The sequence below is a fragment of the Pan paniscus genome, chromosome 3 (genome assembly GCF_029289425.2).
Source record: "Pan paniscus chromosome 3, NHGRI_mPanPan1-v2.0_pri, whole genome shotgun sequence".
Classification (NCBI taxonomy): Eukaryota; Metazoa; Chordata; class Mammalia; order Primates; family Hominidae; genus Pan; species Pan paniscus.
In genome coordinates this window covers 178894408-178918249 of record NC_073252.2, presented here as the reverse complement: position 1 = coordinate 178918249, position 23842 = coordinate 178894408, and the positions used below count along the sequence as shown (strand labels likewise).

General features: G+C 41.0%; 1 protein-coding gene and 1 long non-coding RNA gene across 2 annotated transcripts in view; one reads left to right on the top strand and one right to left on the bottom strand.

Annotated features, from left to right (window-relative positions):
• TENM3 (teneurin transmembrane protein 3) overlaps window positions 1–23842 on the bottom strand; it is a 2735422-nt gene that overhangs the window by 1631280 nt on the left and 1080300 nt on the right. The gene's annotated exons all lie outside the window — the stretch shown is intronic.
• The window catches only part of LOC130541477 (uncharacterized), a 96241-nt gene continuing 72663 nt past the window's right edge, over window positions 265–23842 (top strand). The window contains exons 1-2 of the long non-coding RNA XR_008955535.2: window positions 265–447; window positions 3757–3883. This is a non-coding gene — a long non-coding RNA (uncharacterized LOC130541477). The remainder of the gene's footprint in view (window positions 448–3756; window positions 3884–23842) is intronic.

Here is a 23842-nt window from a genome sequence, read left to right as displayed (position 1 = left end):
CAAAGGAACTCATGGAAATAACATGTAATAATGTCATGAAGAATGAACCAGAGCTGATGAGCAGTCAGGCAGAGTTGTATTCCATTTAAAACATCACCACCAACAACACAATCTCAATGCAGCTATATTTTCAAGACATAAGGGATGTAGAGCCAGGACTATTAGTGTGCATCAGAAGGAAAACATACAGAACACTCTATTTATAATTCCAGGAGTTGGCAAGGTATTTAATGAAGCACCGAGAGTTCTCAGTAGCCACCACCTCCCACGCCGTCCTCCTGTCTGCGGGCTTGCATTTAGCCACCAGTGCTGAAATAGTGCCTGTCCCATGGAACCATCACCCCTCAGAACTGAGCCTGGATGTCAGCCGTGGCCATGATGGCTCCGTCTCATTCTGTCACAGATCGTCTTTATAAGCCAGACATGTCAGTGCTATAAACTGATGAGGTAAGTAGTGATTAAGGCTAAGTGGATCTTGTTAATTCAGCAACACTTTAAAATAATTGAACATGAATAAAATGGCAAATTATAATCAAAGTCCTTTGGGAATACATTTGAAAGCTACATAATGCTACAGGAGTTCATCATGACTAATACTATTATAATTAATATTAAATGATAAAATAATGACTGGCTTTTATTCTTAGCTCAAATTGTCATGCTAGCAAAGGGATGCTTTGGCTTTGACATTGGAGTGAAGGGTGGGGACAAAGGCGACGGAGAACGAAAGCAATCATTTTGTATTGCAATTTTTAAAGCTCGGCGTTTTTCCTTTTGAATTGCTTTGTTGGCTGATTCGGTATTTGGACCAAGACATTTTCCATCATGCTATGATGTTCAAAAAGAACAGAGATGAGGGTAATAGTCTCCTGAAGTGAATTCTGAGGTTTTAAAGCCCAAACGTACAGGAGGCAATAACATGTTTGCTTTAAGAGCTTTTGAGATGTAAGTAGTGACCTTTGTGTTTCCAATAATGTCTGATAATTGAATGTAGACAGTGCGTATTGGAAAATAAGGTACTTGTAAGGCAAGGATCATATTCAGCTAGCCCTTATAATTGAGGGGCACAGTTTATCTGAGATTGTGAGCCCTGCCTCAAAGAACCTCAATAATCATAAGCAGTGGGGGATTGCCACTTTCTATAGCGAGGGCAGTGCAATTCTTGCCGCAGGTCACTCGGAACAGAAATAAAGAAACAAACTGCAGCAGAAGGCGTTTCGCAGGATATTGCCCCTGGGAAAATGGGTGGCAACACCAAATTCCTGAAGATGGAGTGAACATCTGTGATGGTGTTTTTAGTGTGCTTTTGAAACTGATTATAATCTAAGAATTAGGTGGTAGAAAAGAGAAGCAGAGCAGCACAGAAGAAACAGATACATTTTACAAAAAATTTAGAAATCACATGCAAAAGTAAAGCCTCCAAGAAATAGATGACTTGGAAGTGAAGAGCCTGTGCAGCTTTTCAAAGGGATGGATGCTTTTTGGCTGTATAATACTGAAGATGGCTTGAGTTCTTCAAAGTAGGAACTGACAGTCCACAGTGATTTGTTTAATGACTATGATTTACCACTTCTCTGAGAGTTGTTTGTTACCGTGACACATTTAGGTCAAGAGAAATGAGCCCTCAGTTCAAATACAGGTCTCTGTCCTTTAGTGAACCACAGAAATGGAGCCTACCCCTTCAGCGATTTTAAACCTCAAGGTATTAATAGTAGTTTCAGCCATGTGTCTCATATTCCATCCACATCCTTTTTGCTGAATGTACTTTATATACTGTCTTTACTATGGTGTGTCGAATGGTTCAGCTTTCACTTCAATGGAATGGCTGTAGTTACATGTGGGTTCGCTTTAAAGCAACTGAAAAAAAGAACTACAATCTCTGTTTTCCAATTTCAAAAAATAATCAACAGAAACACACCATCTGCAACTCCCATTTACCTGGCTTCTGAAAAATAAAAATTTCCTACAGATAAAGAATGAAATGTTGTGGTAGATTTTACAAGTCTGAATTCTTCTTTGTAACTAGACTGGGTGAGATGCTTAGATGCTTTCCACATGACAATTTAAACTTTAGCTTATTCCTTCCTTCCTTTTTTTTTTTTGGAAAGAGTCTCACTGTATCACCCAGGCTGGAGTGCAGTGGCGGGATCTCGGCTCATTGCAATCTCCGCCTCCCAGGTTCAAGGGACTCTCATGTCTCAGCCTTCTGCGTAGCTGGGACTACAGGCACATGCCACCAGGCCCAGCTAATTTTTGTATTTTTAGTAGAGACAGGGTTTCTCCATGTTGGCCAGGCTGATCTCGAACTCCTGACCTCAGGTGGTCCACCCGCCTCGGCCTCCCATAGTGTTGAGATTTCAGGTGTGAATCACTGTGCCCAGTAAATATCTTCTTGAGTGCTCTCTTCAGCCCTGGAGGTAATCGTTATGACCACAGATCATTTCTCCAGATTCTTTTGATTGTCTAAAATCTAATGTCTTTACTAACTTTTTATGGGATCTTTGACCTCCTCCACAGTGTCCTCAATTAATTGGACCATAGTTTTGGGTTGTTAGCTTGACACCGTAAGGGGTTGTGCTTTTAAGAAACACAATGTCGGCCGGGCGCAGTGGCTCACGCCTGTAATCCCAGCACTTTGGGAGGCCGAGGCGGGCAGATCATGAGGTCAGGAGATCGAGACCATCCTGGCTAACACGGTGAAACCCCATCTCTACTAAAAATACAAAAAATTAGCCGGGCATGGTGGCGGGCGCCTGGAGTCCCAGCTACTCGGGAGGCTGAGGCAGGAGAATGGCGTGAACCCGGGAGGCGGAGGTTGCAGTGAGCCCAGATGGCGCCACCGCACTCCAGCCTGGGCGACACAGCGAGACTCCGTCTCAAAACAAAACAAAACAAAACAAAACAAAAAAAAATCCCGCAATGTCATGTTCCATTTCGGTACAGTTAGAAATTCATATTCAGCCTTAGTAAAACATCTGAAACATCAAGTGTCTTTTTTGTTTGTTTTTGCCTGATAAAACACTGTGCACAGAATGGCTAGTTAAGTATAATGATGAACTTCCTATGGTCATAAAGAGTGCAACCTTTCATGAGAACTCATTTAAAATAAACTAAAATGCCACACACACTTGGCATGGAATATCATATCTTTATATTAAATTTCAAAGACATAATGAAAAAGAAAACCACCATCTCCAGTATGTTAAAACATTTCAATTTATTGGAAAATATTACTGAGCATGGGTTTATATTTCTTAAATAATTTTACTAATCACTAAATTAAAATCTCCATATGTGGTAATATAAAAATGAATAACTCTTGCTCAAATAATATATTTAAATGTTTAGAGGAGAAAGGTATTGTGTCATTTTAAGAAAACTCAGAATAGTTTTTATTTTAGTAATTACCTACAAATGAATAATTACATTCAATATGGTCTGTAAAAACCCAAAACTCTGAACTATGATGTATAGAAAACAGAGCTCCAGGTCTGGACAAAAGGTGTAAGCATCGGGGCCCAAAACACAGAAAATGTGGAACTTAGTGTAAATTGAGTGTTCTTTTAGAATGCTTAGATGCCTAATTATAAAACTAAGTTCTTTCTATGTAGTGCAGTCATGCCAAAATAATCTCTTCTATGCAATATTCTTTATACTACAAGTTATCTCCTTCTTTCTATCTCTTAGCAGGTATATGAATAATCCAAAACCGTCTTCCTCCCTTTTTCCTCCCTCCCTGTCTCCATCTTTCCTCAGACACCCACAGAATTTAACAGAAATCGAAGGTGTGGAAAGGATCTCAGACAAGCGAATCCATCACTGTTACTGTACAGATAAGAAATGGAGGCCAAATAGGATTAGCAACTTGCTCAGGACTCCACAGGTAATAAGACTCAGAATCCAAATATGTATCTTCTGCTTGCTGGTGCGTTGTTCTTTCTTTTATACCACACCATCTGATAGCCTCGCGTTCTCAAGGGCTTTCTAGTGTTTATTACTACAAGAAACAGGCCGGACCCCACTGCGTGGCATTAGAGCCCCACGGATTTTCCTCGGAGGATCCTTTGTCATTTGTGCTTCACAACTGAACTCCCCACTGCAAGACTTGGCGGGGGTGGAGGGAACCTGTCACAGGAGGGTGTCCGTGGCAAGGCTGGTAACCAGATTTTGATTTCAAGTATCCATTTAATCATTATTTCAATAAATATTTATTGAGCACCTATTGTTTACCAGACACTGTTCTAAATATCAGGCATATAGCAATGGACAAGAACACTGTCTTCATGGATTCCACATTTTCACAGTGAGAGACAGACAGACAGCTAATAGATAGATAGATAGATAGATAGATAGATAGATAGATAGATAGACAGATCATACATACATACATACATAGAGATATGTGAGAGATGGATGATTTATAGATAATAGGTATATAGGTAGAAAATAGATAATGAAAGAGAAATAAGAGAGAGATAGATGATAGATAATAGATAAGTAGATGAAAGAGAGATGAGAGGGATGGATGATAGATAGATAAGAGACAGAGATAGATGATACAGAGAGATATTTAAAATGTCAAATGGTGGTAACTTGACAACTCTGTGGAGAAAAATAAACCAGGCAGGGAGTTAGGGAGCTTAAGGAGTGGGGTTGCTTTTTTTTATGGGTGCTCAGAATAGGCTTCAGTGGTAGGGAGTCTCCAAGAAGAAGACTGAGGAAAGAGTAAGAGAGTCACGCAACACATGGGCTTCCGGGGAGATATGCAAACCACAGCACCTACATTTTACAGGTATCACTCTTGCTTTGGTGAAATAGACTGTAGAAATGCAAACAAAGAAGCAAAAAGTCTAATTGAAATGTTATTGCAATTCAGGCAAAAGTTGATGGTAGCTTGGGTCAGAGAGGTCGTGATGGCAATGTTTAGCAGTGGTAGGGTGTTAGATCCATTTTGAAGGGAGGGCCAACAGAACTGGCTGGTGACAAGGATTTGGGATGTGACTGAGAACAACTAAAGAGATACCCACTGGCATCTTCCAATTGGATATGTCAGGTAGGCCATTGGATATAGGAATCTGGAGTTCAGGGAAGAGTTTCAGACTACAGCTGTAACGTTGGGACTCATCAACTTCAAATGTAATTTAGCCATGAAACTGGATACTCTCACCTGGAAAGTCATGCAATACAGAGAAGGAATCCATGGATTGAGCTCTGGGACAATCTACAGTGTAGATAGGCATCAGGGAGATGAGGAAGAAACAGCATAGTAGACTGGGAAGAAGAGGCTATGAGGTAGGAGGAGGAAAATCATGAATGAGTGGCGCTCAAAATACCAAGTGCAGAAAATATTAAGAGAAGGAGAAATTGACCACCTGTGTCGAATGTTGCTCATAAAGAGTAAGATGAGAACTGTGGGTTGCACAATCCATTTTGCAAAGAAATGGGTATTAGAGACTTGGCCTAGGAGGGCCTGGGGAGTGGTGGGGTCAAAACCTAATGTTTCCCGTGTTCTATAGAAAAAGGAAGCATAGGAGTTGGAGACAGATATGGGATAAATGTCTTCTGATACTACTAGCCATCCTACTAGGATAGGCTAAGGAAGGCTTCTTAGAGGAGATGAGACGAAACTGGTCCTAAACTTTCAACAGAACTTTGACAGGTAGATTTCCTGGAAGGAGCAGTGTTTCTGTTAAATTGAATTTTTTGAGAAAAAAAGTTACTGGTGGAAAGGTCAAGATATGCTAGCATGAAGAATAGCACCTAGAGCAATGGTGTTAGATGACAAAAGGAGAGGTGTCCTTGGAGGAGTGGAAACCCTGGGTGAGAGAAGAGGCCACACCATGCAGTCTAGGTGTTTTTCCTGCATGTGGAGGTATGGCACGGACAGTTTAGAACAGGATAGTGAAACCATCTGATCTCAGGAAAGTATCTCTAGTTCCAGTTTATTGGCTGGAGTTTCAGAAGAGAAGATGAGTGCAGAGAAGCCAGCTGAGTTGCTGTCATAACACCTCAGGGGAGAGATGAAGAAAGGAGGCACTAAAGCCTTAGCAGTTGAAATAAATCATAAAAAGCAAAGATTGAACAAAGTATTTTGGAGGTTTGATAGGATTTATTAACTTCTTGGATATACAGTAGGAAATGGGAAGGCATTTGCAACTAAAGGTGAGTGGAGTTTTGGTGATGTCATTAACTGATGCAGCAAAGAGGGCCCAATCAACAATGAATTTGGGGTGAGAACATTGTAGCCCGACCCGTGCTGCTAAGGAGGTTTGTGCCATTTATTCATTCTCTCTTCTCTCTGACAGTCGCTCTTGACTTCAGTTTAATCACACACACAAAAATGAAGAATTAGAATCTGAGACCCATTTAGCTGCAGTAATCCATGATTTCAGCTCTAACAACAAAATTTTAGTCTTAGCCTACCAAGTTTGAAGTGTCATTAAGAAATGGTATATAAACACCATCGAATATTGCATAGCCATGAAAAAGAAGGAAATCATGTCCTTTGCAGCAACATGGATACAGCTGGAAACCATTAGCCTGAACAAACTAATGCAGGAACAGAAAACCAAACAGCACAGGTTCTCACTCACAAGTGGGAGCTAAGCACTGGGTACTCCTACACACAAAAATGGGAACAATAGATCCTGGGGACTGCTTGAGAGGGGAGGAAGGAGAGGGTTGGAAGGCTACCCATTGGGCCCTATGCTCACTACCTTAGTGACGAGGTCATTTTGTACACCAAGCCTCAGCGGCATGCAATGCACCCATGTGATATGGTTTGTCTTTGTCTCCACCCAAATCTCATCTGAAATTGTAATCCTCAAGTGCCAAGGGTGGAACCTGGTGGGAGGTGATTGGATCATAGTGGCAGTTTCCCCCATGCTGTTCTCATGATAGTGAGTTCTCATGAGATGTGATGGTTTCACAAGGGGATCTTCCCCTTTCACGCTCTCTCTCTCTCCTGCAACCTTGTGAAGAAGGTGCTTGCTCCTTCTTCACCTTCCACGTGATTGTAAATTTCCTGAGGCTTCTTCCCCAGCCATGCAGAACTGTGAGTCAAACCTCTTTCCTTTATAAATTACCCAGTCTCAGTTAGTTCTTTACAGCAAAGTGAGAACAGACTAATACACCATGTAACAAACCTGCATGTGTATCCATTGAACTTAAATAAAAGTAGAAAAAAAATTTTAAAATAAAGTTTTTCTCTCTTTGCATTTAAAAAAAAAAAAAGAAATCAGTATATGCAAATATTCAAAGGACTTATAGAAAAGGGCCTAAGGAGAAACGTCTAAGGGTGGCCAAATCTTAAAGATTTGAGGATCAAGTAGCTGGAGTATAGAAGGATCTAATTTAGGTCCCGGCTGTAGAGGAGAAGCCTGCCACAGTGTCAGCTTTCCGGAGCTGGAAAGGGGTTTATCCCTGGCAACTAGAAACAGCCTGAGCCTCCAGCGGCACTGGGCCATGCTTCCCTTCCAAGGTTCGCAGTCCCTGCCAGTGTACACAGAGTTGCACGGCTTTACCTTGAGAAGCAGAGCCTTAGTTCCTTTAAGTATGCTGCTATGAAAGCCTAAGCCCATACACATTTTGAGAGAGAATTAGGCTGAAGTGCTTAAAAAGGAAGCTTTCTCATCAGATTTGCAGATCCAGTGGTCTCCTGTCTTACTCATTTTTCAATCTGTTTGAATCCATGCCAGATCTTTCTGCTAACTCTAGCAGGGGACATACCCTTGGGGACATGATGCCTGGAACATAGTAGGTGACCAACAAATATTTGTAGTCTCCTGGTCAGATTGCTCAGAGGAGAAGAATACTGAGATTAGAAAAACTTGCTACTTGATCACCTCCTTTTTGCAGGAGGCTGGAAATAAACAAATAAAAAAGGCAACTAGATAGAGGCAAGTCCGTACTTCTACATGTAATGCTTTCTAGAATACATACATGAAAGACAAACAATAGATCAATAGATTCACAGACTAGAAAGGGAGTTCTTTTTCAGTAAAGTTAACCACACACACACACACACACACACAGGTACATGCACACGATTTACTTCCCAATTCGATCTCTCCTTTAAATCTAATTCCAATATTGAAACACACACACACACACACACACACACAGAGGCACACACACACACGTAGATTTATTTCCCAATCTGATCTCTCCTTTAAATCTAATTCCAATATTGAAACACACACACACAGTACACACACATATTTATTTCCTAATTTGATCTCACTTTTAGATCTAATTCCAATATTGATCTAGTATCTTGTATATTCTCTCCAATGTAGTTTTTCCCAACCTGTAATTCACACTGAGCCCTCATTAGTCCAATGAGAGGCTGACTCAGAGTTTCCTGCTAGAAACACACCTAAACATTTCTGTTGATTGTGTTGTGCTTATAAAAACAGACATTCCTATTGCTAGTCTCTACTCTTTCATATTTCAGCTTTCCACTCCTACTTCTTATATAAGGACAAAAATCTAACTCAATCTTCAAGTAATTTTACAAACAGGAACTGCTGTATAGCTAAGTATGGGTGTGTTGATGAAACGGAACTAGTGTCTGGCAAGAGCAAGCAAGTGATATTTTGAATGATTGTTAATCATTTCAGGAACCGAATCCCAAATATGCACAAGAAATGCAGCTTAGAGGGGTAAGGTCTAATGGGCAAAAGTGCTTGAGAGGTAAAGTGTGAAAGTTTGGGCTGTCTTGTCAAATATGTGTGGCCTTTATAAATCTTATTGTTGAGCAGTTATAAGATTGGAGCAGGTTACTAACATTTGTTGCACACTTAACTGTGCAGCAAGCCTTGTACATATTGACTATACATGTGTGTGTGTATATATATGTGATATCATTTATTCTTTTCACTGATCTTATGTTGATGTATTATGATTTTTGTTTTTCAAATGAGAAAACTGAGGTTCAAAGACATTAGTAACTTGCTCGAGGGCACAGAATCAACCCATGTAAATGTGGGGGTCCAGTCCTCGTTCAGGGGCACTGGCCACTGCAGGGCATTCTGGGTGACCTATAGCATCACCTGAAAGCAATGCAAGCTTGCTCCAGGAGTTCTGGTCTTCAAGCACTTTGATCCTTGGGATCATGTCACGCTACAGTGATTTCCTGGCAGGGAAGAACAATTAGGTTCCTGTGAAATATCCTGGCATCTGTCCATCCTCCATGAATGCAGCCTGACATAACCCCCCCACAGTCGTCACAGAAGACACACTGGGTTTAAGGCTAATATGTTCTTTTAATAGTTAATTCTGGAAGCCTACCAAGAGCTGCCATCATTTGAATTTGGCATGAGTTCATTGATGCTTGTTGCTCATAATTTCATTATTCTCCGGATGTTAATGTATTTTTGTGTGCAGCTAATTTTTCTTTTGCCAATTATCTCTGTCAGAATTGTAAGGCAATTATCTTTCTGGTTATTTATTTCCATGTATATTTTACTAAAAGGTAAGCTCCACGAGGGTAGGGAATGTGTTTTTGTTCAGTGATTACAACTTCATAGCCCCAAAACAGTGTCTGAGGTGGGTGTGTGCCCAATAAATACTTGTCATTTGAATAAATAAGCGAAAAATATACCCGTAATTTTCCTGTTTTATGGAGGCTATGAAAACAGAATGCTTAAAAAGATTATGAATGGGCTGGGTGTGGCAGCTAATGCCTGTAATCCCAGCAATTTGGGAGGCCAAGGCAGGTGGATCGCTTGAGCTCAGGAGTTCAAGACCAGCCTGGGCAACGAGGTGAAACCCCATCTCTACAAAAAAGTACAAAAATTAGCCGGGCATGGTGGTGGGCACCTGTAGTCCCAGCTACTTGGGAGGCTGAGGTGAGAAGATCCCCTGACCCCAGGAGGCAGAGGCTGCAGTCAGCCGAGATCACTCCACTGCACTACAGCCTAGGTGACAGAGAAAGATCCTGTCTTTAAAAAAAAAAAAAAAAAAAAAAAAAAAAAAAAAAATATATATATATATATATATATATATATATATATGATTAGATGGTTAAAAAAAAAAAGTCAGTGTTCATGCTTCTACCTGTAGATCATCAAGTGCAAATTTTGAATCCAGAGGGATTTAATCCTTGGGTTGTACTTCTCGGCTCTTTCAGGACCATCATGTGTGATCAACTCGAAGAAAGCGAATCACTTAGTTTTTTCATTTTAGCAACAATACTAGTACAAAATGACTTATGCTAACATTCTTCCTATATATATTTCAATTAAAAATAGTACGCTGAATAATCCACTTTTTATTATCTACATCACCTCTCCAGTCTGTATGCTTCATTAACTGACAATTTGTTATCTCTGTTTTTAATCACTCTGTAAGAGATGGAATTAATTTTTCCTATGTCTTCTTTCATTTTCTCGGCTAAACACATCCACTTTTAATGATTTCAAAATATGGTCCCTGTTAGTCATTTTTCTGCCTTAAAAGCTGAATCTTAGGTGGACATTTTGGAGGCCTAGGAGGCATTTTTGTGCTTCTTGTTCAAGCTTTAAACTGTCCTTTTCTTTTCCATATGAGCGACTGTAACCCACATGATATTGGGCATAAAGTGTTTAAGAAGTATTGTCCAGAACTACTCCTGCCTGGGGGACAGTAAATGATATTATACGAAGTGTCATGGTACTGTGCAAATAGGGAATTCATTTTCAATTCAAACTGCAAGCAGGAAGACACTCTTCCCTGCCAAAGGGGGTTTCAAACCCCTCATTAATAGAGTCCACAGCAGACTCGGCCAGCAGGAGAAGAAAAGGCAGCCACCAGCGTGGAGGATGCCGTGCCCAGGCCTGACACCCAGATTAGAGCACTGGGCCACAGCACACAGCAGCTGCTGATAAGGTTAACAAGCAAATCTTGAGCGTTCGCAGCCTCTCCTCTAAATAAACCCATATGCAGAGATTTCAGTGTCCTGAATCAAGAAGTGGTCAGTTCAGTGCAGATCTCAGATTGAAGCAAGGCTCCAGAGAAGTTCTCCAGTGAATGCTTCCTAAGGAGGGAGGGGGGCTGATAACATAACCCTGGGGTGTCCTTTTACTTCTGTGGGTATGGATTCCTCGGATAAATGCTATGCACTCACTTATTATTAACAACAACAATGAAACAAAAACAAAAACAAGCAAAACTTTATTTGGGGAATAAAGTTTATGAGTTAAAAAATCTCTGGAAGCATTCTGTACAAATTCCTAGATGGCATAGTAATCCTTCTTCATTCATTATATCAAGTTTATTTTTCCCAGAATCTTCAAAACTACATGGGCGGAAGTTTTTCTGAGTATCCTCTTCCAGATCAGTACATTCCAAGCTTTAATGTGCCCGCGAATCACCTGGGGGCATTGTGAAAATACGGCTTCTGATTCAGAGGATCTGGGTGGGTCTTAGATTCTGAATTTTTAACCCGCTCCTAGGCGACGCAGAATCTTCTAGTCCATGGACCAACGTTGAGTCGCAAGGCTTTAGGTTACACAATCTTGTACACAACTACAAAAAGTAGTGATGCTGATCATAATTTCACAGAAACCCTTACTATACCCGGGAACCACTCCTCCCAAGTCAGGTAAGGGCACTCAACATTAGTTGGCATTTTTTTGTGGGGGGTGAGGAGGGCGGGAATTCCCTCTCCCATACTCTGAGGCTAACTAGTAAGGTAATAACACCTTCACAGGGTTTTTGTTCAGACTGACTGGCTGTGTGTTTTTGCCCTTTTAAAATAAATGTTGATATCTTTGGTCTGGAGGAAACAAAGGAAGTCACGTGACTTGGAATTCCTGGTGGTGTCTTGAAGATGGCTGTTCTGTTTCTCAAGCAAGGAGGAGGAGAATAACATATGGATATATTGCGGGCTGCCCGTGCCGTCTTCTGAATTGCCAGACCACGTTGTAAGGTGCAGCAGATGGCCGGAGCAGCGGGACGTGCCAAATGCTGCACTCCAGAGCCCTTCCGCAAGGTGCTTGCTCTGGGAGCAGTAGCAGAGCTCAAGAATATGCTTACGGCCCTTCACAAAGACAAATTATCTGGTAGCTCTTCAGATGGTGCTAGCAAAATCATCTCATTGGGTGGATGATTTACCTCCGCTATGCACTGGCAATTCAACACTGTATTAGGAAAGGGAAAAAATAACTTATTAAAGGTTTTCAAAATACAAACTTTTTTTTCCCAGAACTTGGGCAAAAAGTGCTGATCTCTGATGAGTTCATTCCTTGCAACAACAGAGGAAATGAGCTCAATTTCCTGTCATGGATGAAGCCCTCACCTCCTCTCCTGCCTCCTCTCCCTCTGACGTCCTCTAGGCCCTTCTGCTTTGGACAGCGTGGCGGTGCCCTTCCATCTTGACCTGCCTTTCTGGCTACCATGTTTTTCCTCTTAGGTTTTGTGCCTTCCCACAATGCTCTGCCCTACCTGGTTGTTTAAATTTGACTCATTCTTGAAGACACACCCATATTCTAGCTCCGCCTAATGGTCTTTCCAACCTGAAGTAATACTGCCTTCCTCCACACTTGTCAGATCCCATCATTTGACAGGCAAGAGTGTCTCTTTGTGACAGTTCTTAATTTTATTGTCCTTCTGTAACTTCTCAAATGGACATGAGTTCTCTCTTCATTTAGCTGATAAGCTTCTTTAAAGCGACAAATATTCTTAGAATTTTCAAAAGCATGGCCGTCGATAAATACCTTCTTACTTAGGTTTTGAAGTGAAACACAAGGCAGGTATAGACCGTGGCCTTCCTCTCAAGGCCCAGGGCCCCTGAGCCCTGTGTTCAGAACTTCAGTGCTCATGAACACAACACCAAAGACAGCAGCAGGGATGCCAAGACTGAGGCCCCATTTCTCTTTCCTCCCAGCAATGGGTTGAGGACAACCCTTTCTCCTTCTATAGTAGCTGTCCTGCTGATTTGCTTCTTGGGCTCCATGGATTGGAGTAGGTGAAGTGGGGGTAGCCATGCTTATGCCTGAGGGTAGCTGATGCTGTTATTTCCCATGTCTTATTCTCCCATCATTACTCAGGAGACTTCTTATCCTAGGAACTCCAGGACCTGAGTCTGGATTTGTGTAGCACACACTGGATTCAAAAATATATTGTTAGTTGTCATAATAATGTTACAGAAAGCCATTATTTTGTTTTGAATCAAATTTGAAATCCTTCCTTGGAAGGAGCCCCCACTCACTTCAAGCCAATTGGCTTAATATCTCCATCACCTAGTCATTCCACACAAGCCTTTTCCAAGCTGTGCCATATTCTTGGAATGCTCTCTCTTTCTGTCTGCCAAGCTATCTCTCTTCTATCATCCAAATAGCTCATGAAATCCCAGCTCCTGTACACAGTCTTCCAGAACTATTTGGAAAAGGTCTAATAGCTTCCCTCTGCACCATCGGGTGTGAGCATTAGCCACTTAAGGCTCTCTCACTCCTCACTGCTCTGCTAATGCACTTGTTCTTGAAATGGACACCAAGTTACATTGACCAATGTTTTGCATTGCTCAACTGTCTGCATTTTTTGCCCTTATATAGATTGTCTTTATATTCAGATTTGTTTAGGCTCATGGTCTACTTTTGACAGATTCTACGGAAATAAGACTATAACTAAATCTCTTCTTACAGTGCTGAGTGCTGAGTGTAATATCATGTAGACACAGATACTTAATGCATAAGGAGATTTCTCAGATTTGACTTTTTAATGCACAAAGAATATGGAACATATTTAATATTTCACAAGTCCACCAGGATCTGCCAGAGAACTCTGTTAGCCTTGGGCAAGGATGGCAATTTCCATGGGGGTTCATTTCTCAGATGGCTGCGCAGTAGCTGCCATTGGTAGTAATTGTAGGCAGTGCAAAGGGGAATTAATAGGATGTCTTCAGCGCTGAGGGACAAGATCAGGAAAGGTCATTCTCTGAGAGGGAAATCTAGTAGGAGCATAGCATGGCTTAGAGTAGTAAGCTAAGAGAGCTTCCCTTCCATTAGAGAAGGCTGAAGAAAGCAGTGCTAGGAACAACTGGGAAACCACCTTCGACTTGGCAAGTGCCTGGCACAGAGTGGGTGCTCACTGTGGATTTGTCAAATGCAAAAAGGTAGCAGCTATTTCAAGAACAGCAATGTAAGCTACAACCTAATTGTTGCATTCCAGCCTACCTGTCTGAGGAAATAACTTGCTAACGGAATTTTCTGGGGGCTGTCTGAAAGGTTCCAGAGGGAGCCAAGGAGGAAGAGAAAGTATTTATGTTTATCCAGCAATGGTCAAAAGAGAAAAATACCATTGGCAGAACCAGCTACATAATTTGCAGCACCCAGTACAATAAGAAAATGTAGGGTCTCTTGTTCAAAAATTATTATGTTCTCACTCATAGGTGGGGATTGAACAATGAGAACACATGGACACAGGAAGGGGAACATCACACACCGGGGCCTGTTGTGGGGTGGTGGGGGGGGAGGGATAGCATTAGGAGATATACCTAATGCTAAATGATGAGTTAATGGGTGCAGCACACCAACATGGCACATGTATACATATGTAACCTGCACATTGTGTACATGTACCCTAAAACTTGAAGTATAATAAAAAAGTTATGAAGAATTTCAAGACAGTGACAGCACAGCATTAAGCCAAGCACAAGGCCCCAGTAACGCAGCAACTGTCCAGGTTTCATGCCCTTACAGATGCTCTGTCCAGTAGATGTGATTATTGTCACTACTTCTCGTCAGCCCATTTAGATCACTGGCCTAATCCAAAAGCTGGACAAAAATATCCTCCTTCCCAATAAACCTTTTCTGAAATAAGATACATATGGGTCACAAACTCTGGTACCTTTTTACCAGAAGGGTGATTGATTGTTGGAAAAGAAGAGCTCAATTTTATTCAAACCTCTTTCAATTTCCACATTAGTCATTTGAGATTTTAATTCGCATGCACATTTGGTCTCCGTCTCCTTGTAGCTGCACATCTTGTGTAAATCCCTTGAACTCTCTGTCCATTCGTTCTTGTCATCGTAAAATGGGGATGCTAAACCTCATCTCTGGGGTTGATTAGTATTAGGTTGGTGCAAAAGTAATTGGGGTAATATTTACTGACATCCTGAGTGTGAATCTTCTGGTGTAAACAATTCACTTCCTGAGAATTCCCCACACTCACAGTTGTGTGCATAAATCCTTCATCTGATACTGGATAAGTTAGCAGGTCTCCAGGTGTGCAATGGTGAGGACAAGGTCCCTAATATCAATCTATGGAAGAGGCAGCTTGGGCAATTATCTGGCATCCTCACTCTCCCTGTAACAGAATTTACCCATGAAAGTCTGCAGACCTTGTCGCTGGGGAAGAAGGTGGGAGAAAGAACAAGAACCCAAGACATTTCTGTTGCATTGCTTATTATCTGCAGTTGGATGCTATCAACTGCAGTCTACTAACAGCCTATTTCATTTCAGGGAGGAGACCTGAATGAAGGAATGGTGGGGATTGGGTGAAGGTAGGAATAAAGAGAGATGGAAAACAGATTCTGCACTTTGACAAGTTGGATGCAAAGATACTGTAGTCTATTTGATCAAAGTGGGGGGAAAACACTTTTGTCAAACTGTCTGCTTTGTTTACGGGCAGTGCCATTCTTGCACATCATTTGCCTCTTTGCATAAATGCTCTGTCTACATTTTTTATTCACCGTTGGATGATCAGTGTCCAAGGCATGTTTTTCTCTGCAACAGATTTATTTAAATTTACTGAACTCTTAAGCAGTCAGCTTACAGCAACTACTATAATCTCTTCTTCTTTACTTACAACCAAAGACACGTATCACACAAAGAATAATAAAAGTATGAGGAGGATTAGGAGAATTTTGTGTCACAGTGAACAAAGCTCAGCTAGCATTATGCTTTAAAAATAATGGCTTTTCTGTCTCATGGGCAAGGAGAAATAACTTTTCCACCACATAATAAATTTATTAGCCTTTTTGGCCTCATCATTCCTACCTTAACTTAGATACAGCATCAAAGACAAGAACATCTGTTCGACAGTAATATTTCCAATTCAGCGTCTTTAACATTCACTGCTTGCTGCTGCTCCAAAGTTACTGCGTGAGCGCCACCTGGTGGCAGTTTTGTAGGTTGCGCAATGTAATATCACATAAAGGTAAAGTATGGGAGTTGGATTTTTCTTTTCACCACGCAAAGAGCTTACTAATAGGCAAACGTCTTGAAATAATTGCCATAAGTCAGGAGTGTGTAATACACCTTAGAAACAGTAAATAGTACATTCTTCCCTTTTATTGTTACCTAAACCCAGCCGTTTCCCTTTTTTTTCACACCTTGCTATTTCTGACTGAAATCTCGTTTTTCCTTTGCAGCTTATTCCAACGTGTTCTCCCATACACTCCTAACCCCTTCAAGATGTAACTCTTTATGTAGTTCCTTCAGAAAGCCTTCCTGGTCCTGTGTGTTTCAAGATTCCAAGAGAAACAGACAGCACATTAAAACTGGATTATTGGAGAAGAGTTAATAATTCTAAAAAGCGCTGACGGAAGTGTGGGCAGGATAGAAGGAACGCACAAATGATATTGCAGAATTCCAAGAGTAGTAACCAGTGCCCCTACTACCTAGTTCTAAAGGCGCAAAGGGACAGTGGGCTGTGGGGAGCGGGTGGTCTGACAGGCAGGTGACCTCTGTGGAGTGTCCAGGTCTTCCTATTTCCTATGGATGCTCCTCATTGGCCAATCCCAACAGCAAACCTGAGATCAAGGGAAGCCGGTCCCCTTTGCCCCTGGAGGCATGGGCCATGGAGAGAAAGGCATTGATAGGAGGTGTAGGGTGGTTAACAGAAGGCATCCACCACTGTCCCCAGCCTGAATCCCTCCCCTGTCATCACGGTCACCCATGGATGATAATGCATTTATAGATAGAAGATCAAAAGATTAAATATAGATACAAACCATTATATTGAAAGACTAAATGATGGAACAAATCACAATTTCCCAAGATTTATAACTTATCTTTCCTCTCAGACTACTATCTACCCATTCTTAGCTACCTCTAACTTCCTTCATTCAATGCTGCTATACCTCAGCATTTGCCTTGTTTAAAGGTATGCTAAGGGTATGTTAATAGCAGCTATGCTTCAGGTTCTGCTAGTAGGGACCTATTGTCATTTATCACTTATCATGGACCAGAAACTTGAGGATTCAATGTAATAAATTAATGTTAATGAATGTCTGCCATGTTCATGTCCCATCTTTCATTTTTTGAAGGGCATCTCAGACTTCACCGAGTACATTCTTGCTCTCTCTTCCACTCACTCTCCCTTGCGTCTCTCTGTCTTTTTTGAAATTGGGGTATCTTTGAAAGGTGCCCTCACTGTCTAATTAAGTAGGGGAAACATAGCAACAACTTTTAAGTTCAAAACAGCAACGAGCAGCCTGGTCTTTGGGGGAGGTTGCATTTGCAGGTTGGTATATCAGTCCCAAAGTGAGGGGAACTTGCAAAATTAACATGCAGCCTTCATAGATATGCTGACATGAATCCGCAGGAATCTGCTGAAGTAGAAGGAAAGGGGTACTTCAAAGCATTTGAGAAAGTCTGTGCTGACTTTCACATATGTCTTGGAGCAGCTCATGATTTTTGACACACAGTGCAGTAACCTGAACAATGAAACTTTTTGTTTGTTTTTTTCTTTTTCTTTTATTATTATGCTTTAAATTTTAGGGTACATGTACACATTGTGCAGGTTAGTTACATATGTATACATGTGCCACGCTGGTGTGCTGCACCCACTAACTCATCATCTAGCATTAGGTATATCTCCCAATGCTATCCCTCCCCCCTCCCCCGACCCCACAACAGTCCCCAGAGTGTGATGTTCCCCTTCCTGTGTCCATGTGATCTCATAAACAATGAAATTTTATCCTAATTATGGTCTTTCTTTGAAGAGACCACATATCCTATTCATTACACCTAGATCTTTAGGTTTTCCAAAAGGTCTTATGAAATTCCTTTATTCATTTGCTACTTGTTGATTTGGTTTTGTTAAGAAGAAGTGCTTCATGATTACCATCAAAATAACAAATAATATTGATTATGCCACATTCAAATTTTTGGGTGATAATTAAAAATCTCTAGACATGAAAACAAAACTGAACACAGGAAGTGACTCAGAAATTATTAGGCTACAAGTATTTCATAATTTGAGATTTTTAGGTGGGAAGAAATTTTGTAGAATACACATCATTCTACTTTTATAGAATTAGATCATTCATGCCTTGCATTTTATAAATGAAGAAAATGAGATCAGGAGTTCCCTCACACAGTCAAAGACAGGGGCTAAGTAGTTGCAAATTTAAAACCATAGCCTACATAGCATGAGTCCTCACCCAGTGCTGATAATGTTAAAGTAAAATAGGACTTGATTATGTGCAAGGGTGATTCTACTAATACAAAACATGTGTTGGTGTTCTTTTTCTGAAGTAGAAAAAAATAGGAAGATTGAAATCATCTTCTACCTCCTTCTTCTCAACACATTTAATAACAGTGAGAGGGTAAAAAATAAAGAATGGTTTTGTGGTTCAGAGTCAGAGGAGAATAAACTCATATACTCCAAAAATCACCATCTATCAAAGTATTGCTCGTTCCTTGCAGACTGGAAACTGGGTAAAGAGGAAATTGAGGGGCAGGGAGTGAGAGAGATGTTTTGGATGTCAAAGAGGTGTGCATGGATGTGAGGGTGCATGCTGGTGTTTTGGGATCCTTGAGGGTCAGGGACCTCCAACACGGTTGGCATCATAAGCATTGTGACCTATGGAGCCTTCTCAAAGAGCCCATTACTGAGCTTGGCACGGATGGCAAAGGTGGCAGTGATATTGCCAATAAAACAAGCTGCCTGGGCAAGGATCAAAGGCAAGCATGCACCTAGCTCTGGGACCTTTACTCTTTTTCTGGACTGCATAAGCCCTGGCGTGCTACCACAGCCCAAGGGCAGGAGAGGGCACTCCAAATTGACTGTTATTGGACTTCTTGTCAACCTTGATGACAGTGACCTCACGCTGGATTTAATCTGACTTAGAAAAATAAGAAAAAAGGTGACTTTTTATGCACCCTGAGCACCATGGAGCAAGTTGCACCTGTTTAAGAGTAAATTTTCCATTGTTACAATATGAAAGTTATTTTGATGGGTGAGGGGTGATGATAGCTCAGTACTAAACAGATCGTTTCATTCACCAACTTTTATTTTTAGAAAGTGTCTTTTTTTTTTTTTTAAGAATAGCGTTTCTTACGATACCATTTTTCTGGCCTACCTAAAAAGAGAAAAAATGGATTTTTACGATTGTTTTTGTAGTAACATAAGCTCTTCAGGGCAAAGGGTTTGTGCAGTGAATTGCAGCCCAGCATGAAATTTTACAGCTGAATTATGAACCCCTGCCAATAAAAGTTTACAACAGAACAGCCTGGCTCTTCTAGCTTTAGGAGCAGAGGTGGAGAAAATATACGTGAGATCACAGATACTATTATCCTGGAAATATGATATTAATGATTGCACAATTTGAGAATAAAGAATTAAAATGTGTGAATGAAGTTAATTAGAAATACTTGAGAGATACGTCATTTATTACCCAAGTCGTGTGCACATTATTTACTTTATACAAATGTAAACTCAAAATGATTTGACATCTCTTTCAATTTCATAATTAAATTAGAAGATTTGAGAATTCACAGGTTTTAAAATGAAACTACTATTGACTTTAAATTATCCCTGTTAAGAGGGAAAGTAATAGAATGAATAAATTAAATTTACTCAACATACCGCAATGTTGTATCATTAATTTCCCTCCTAAAGAAAATTATTTGCCTATTGAACACATTTATACCACAATTACCCATACAGTCAATATTTTAAAGAATCAAGGAGGTATTTTTTTTTTTTTAACACAGAGATATGATTGGCTATGCTTTATTTTGGAATGGGGTGGAGTGGAGCAGGATGGGGGACTCAGGCAATCAAATAGAGCCATTAATACTTGCCAAATAGATTTAAAATAAAGAAATAAGGTGCTCTATTTCTTAAGTAATTGAAAATTCCTTGAAAGGTCCTAAATACAAACCTCCATAAATATAGCCGACTTTCTATGGGAATCACATCAACAGAACTGTGCTTCGATCTGCCTGACCTCCCCTGCCCCCAATCTTTTTCTTACCTGATGGTGATGGGCTCAGCGTATGAGGCCCAGGAATATTCTGGACAGTAGGAAACATTCATATCATTAGTTCTCATTGCCTAACATCCAGGGCTTGTAGGAAAATTATGACCTGACAGGTAGAGTAGGGAGGACTATCGGGGGTCATGAACTCCACTACTGACTCTGCCGTTTGCAACGATGGTGCTTATGTAGAAAGTCGCCTAACTGCCATCTGCTTCAGTGTCCTCCCCAGCACAGTAGGAACCACCATTCACCGTGACAGGGGAGCTTGGACTCACAGGGTCTCAGCTGGAAGAGGTGTAAGTCATCAAAGGGATGCTGGGAGGATTTGGATGGAATGTTATAGCAAAGCATTTTACAGAAATAAAGTGCAGAGTGGTATATCCACATTGCTTTTCTTTAGGGAAGAGCCACTCTTACTATAAGCTGTAGTAGCCAGAATAACTTATTTCACAGACAAAATGGGAATCATCACCACCATCACTAAATGATATATTTTCCCTATGTTCCATGCAACAATGTCTTGTCTTCTGAAACTGCCGAGGAGTGTACATGTGCATGTTCATTCATTTGTTTAGTTGTCATCCAGTAATTTAGCGCCTACCAAGTTTCAAACACTGCTGGATGCTGGAAATCCTGGTAAATACAACATATCTTTACTCTCAAGGAGCTCACCGTCTTAGGTGAGGGAACACCAAGTAAGCCAACAGACACATCTGGCAAATAATTACAGGGTGGTGCAGAAATGCATAGAAAAGAACCTGATTAAAAGAAGAATGGGGGTGGGGGTTGCAGAGAAGAACAGAAGCCTTCTTAGAGGAGGTGTCAGCTGTTTAATCCTTTTGACATTTCAAGGATGAGAAACCCATTGATAGAGGAAATGGGAGAGTAAAGGAACTGGATACGGCAACTTCTGGCAAAGGAAAGGGCCAAAGGCAGGAGAGAAAGCAGCAATCAGGGAATTTTTGTTGAAGATAGTTGGCATCCGAAAAATGATTAGCTTTGCATTCTACAAAGATAATTCAGAGGTGAATGGACGAGGGGAGGAAGAAACAAAGGAAACATATTGTTTACTTGTATGTTTCTGATTTCCCACAATGAGCATCCATTATCTAGACTCTTTAAATTTCAATGTTCAGGACCTGGTTGCAGTGGCCGTGAGAATGCACCTCTTAGATCAACTACAAGAATGTAATTGACAAAGGGCCCCAGCTACTGGGCTCTGAAATTCATCACAGCCTCAGCTCCAAGGCCGGGCTTCCCACTGGTGACTCCCAGCCAATGACTGAGCATGGCGGCATACATAGACAAGTCATTTCCTGGGAGCCTGGCTTCCCCTCTTGGAGCACCATGACTCGTAACTCTCAGCAGCCTTGCTGCACCTTTTTTTTTTCTTTCTTTCTTTTTTTTTTTTTTTAAGACTGCGTTTTGCTCTTGTTGCCCAGGCTGCAGTGCAGTGGCACAATCTTAGCTCACCGCAAACTCCGCCTCCAGAGTTCAACAATTCTCCTGCCTCAGCCTCCCGAGTAGCTGGGATTACAGGCATGTGCCACCATACCCGGATAATTTTGTATTTTTAGTAGAGATGGGGTTTCTCCATGTTGGTCAGGCTGGTCTTGAACTCCCGACCTCAGGTGATCCGCCTGCCTCAGCCTTCCAAAGTGCTGGGATTACAGGCGTGAGCCACAGCGTCTGGCTCGCTGCACCTTCTTTAGACTGCAAAATGCCGTCTCCTCTCCCTTCTTCGAGTTAGACCAAAATATCACAGTCTGAAACTCTCCCAACCTCTCTGCTCCCTCCCCATTTTCACTCATAGGTATTCCCCCTAATAAAGTCCTTGCACATAACATCGCCGCATATTGGCATCTGCTTCTCAGAAGACTTGCGCTACTATACTGGCACAGTATGGTTTATCAAATAAATACTCCCTATATAAATACAAAATTATGGATGACTCGAAATTAAGGTTAAGTCTTATTAATTCTCATTTTTATCCCAGTACCTGGCAAAAGAAGATAGCCCCATGGTTTTGGAAGAATGACAAAAAGAATAAATGAGCCTAGTGTTGATCACGTGACAATGTTTTCCCTTTATAGTTCAAGGTGATATATTAACCATGCTAATTTTTTTATGAATGCAACAAAAAACTTGAGAAGCAATGAGCTTTTTGATCACTGAGAAGCTGTCTTGTCCAATGTGATTGGAAGCAGTAGTGAGGTTAACTTTAGAAAGTCAGTTAAAAAGGAGAAATCATAAAAGTGATTCACATCTTAATATTTTATTACCACTCAAAACATATTCATATGCATCTATTTGTCAATGTTTCATAGAGTCAAGAGCTTTTCTCTGAGTGGAGTTCACTGAATTGGCTTCTAGTGTTCTTCTTTTCCTGCATTAAACACACTCTCATAAGTTGCCTGTAATTTGTGGTTGTGATTCCTTTGGAGTTGAACTGGAACTTCATTCTAAGTCTAAATTCCATCCAGATTTCAATAATTTTCCCTAAGTATTTGGTAGTTGTCTTGCCTATACCTAATGTTAGAGTTTATATATGTCTGTGCATGTGACCTGGATTTACCAGCAGGGTCTCCACTTCCGTGGTCGTGTTTCCACGTGAAATAAGTTACAGTCAGCCCTACTGACGACCTTTACCATTAGGTAGCAGAAGGAAAGGCATGGTTGAACTGGGGAGAAGCAGCTGAACTGACTCAGACAAGATAATTTCTTTCTCTCTTGTGAACCCAACCTTTCCACAGGATTGACACATCTCCTGCCTCTTCACAGCAATACGTTTTCCAACTCTGTGGTGAAGGCTACCAGTTGCCCAGAGCTATCTATTATTCCACAAGCATGCCTCTGAAATTCTGGAATGATGCACCACTGTTATTACTAATAAAACCAAGATAGGTGTATGGAACCCAATGGTGTCACCACTGGATTCCATATGCCTATCTTGGTTCTATTAGTGGTAACACCGACATTTTAATCCCCATCTGCCTAACTCCTGTGTCCTAATTTGGGAAGTAAAGAATCCACAACTCCAATAATCTTTATATAGTCTTCCAAATTGACTTTAGTGGAAACAATTGTTTTCACGTGCATACTTAGTCTGTTATATAATAGTTAACTAAATGACCCAGTTGCAATAGAGAATGACTGATAGAAACAGATTTGAGAAATTAATAACCGACTCTTGCTAAATATTTCATCTGCCATGTGGAAGTTCAAGTGAGAGGGCATACTTGAATGTAGCCTACGAGCCCAGAACATTCAAGAAGAATGAGCATCAGTCACTACACATTTTCGGAGGAAATAGAGAGTGCTTGTTCACTTAATGAGCTTAAGTGGAGGTTGTGTAAGAGACCTTCTGCTGGACTTACATGGATGCATTATTGGCTGGCATAGTAAAATCCAAGGCTACCTCAGATCCAGCATCTTCCACCTGAGGCTCTCAGGCAGGCTAGGCTATTCCTGTTTACGTGGATGTCAGTGGTTCCAGTTTGGTTTCCTTTCTGTGAGAAATTGCTTTTGATATAGGTTTTTTCTTAAGGTTACCCTTGTGTGAACCATTTGAACTTGTTTCTAATGTATCCTAAGAGTTTTTACACAGTTTCTTCCAATGTCCATCAACGCTTAGGATTCTACCACACC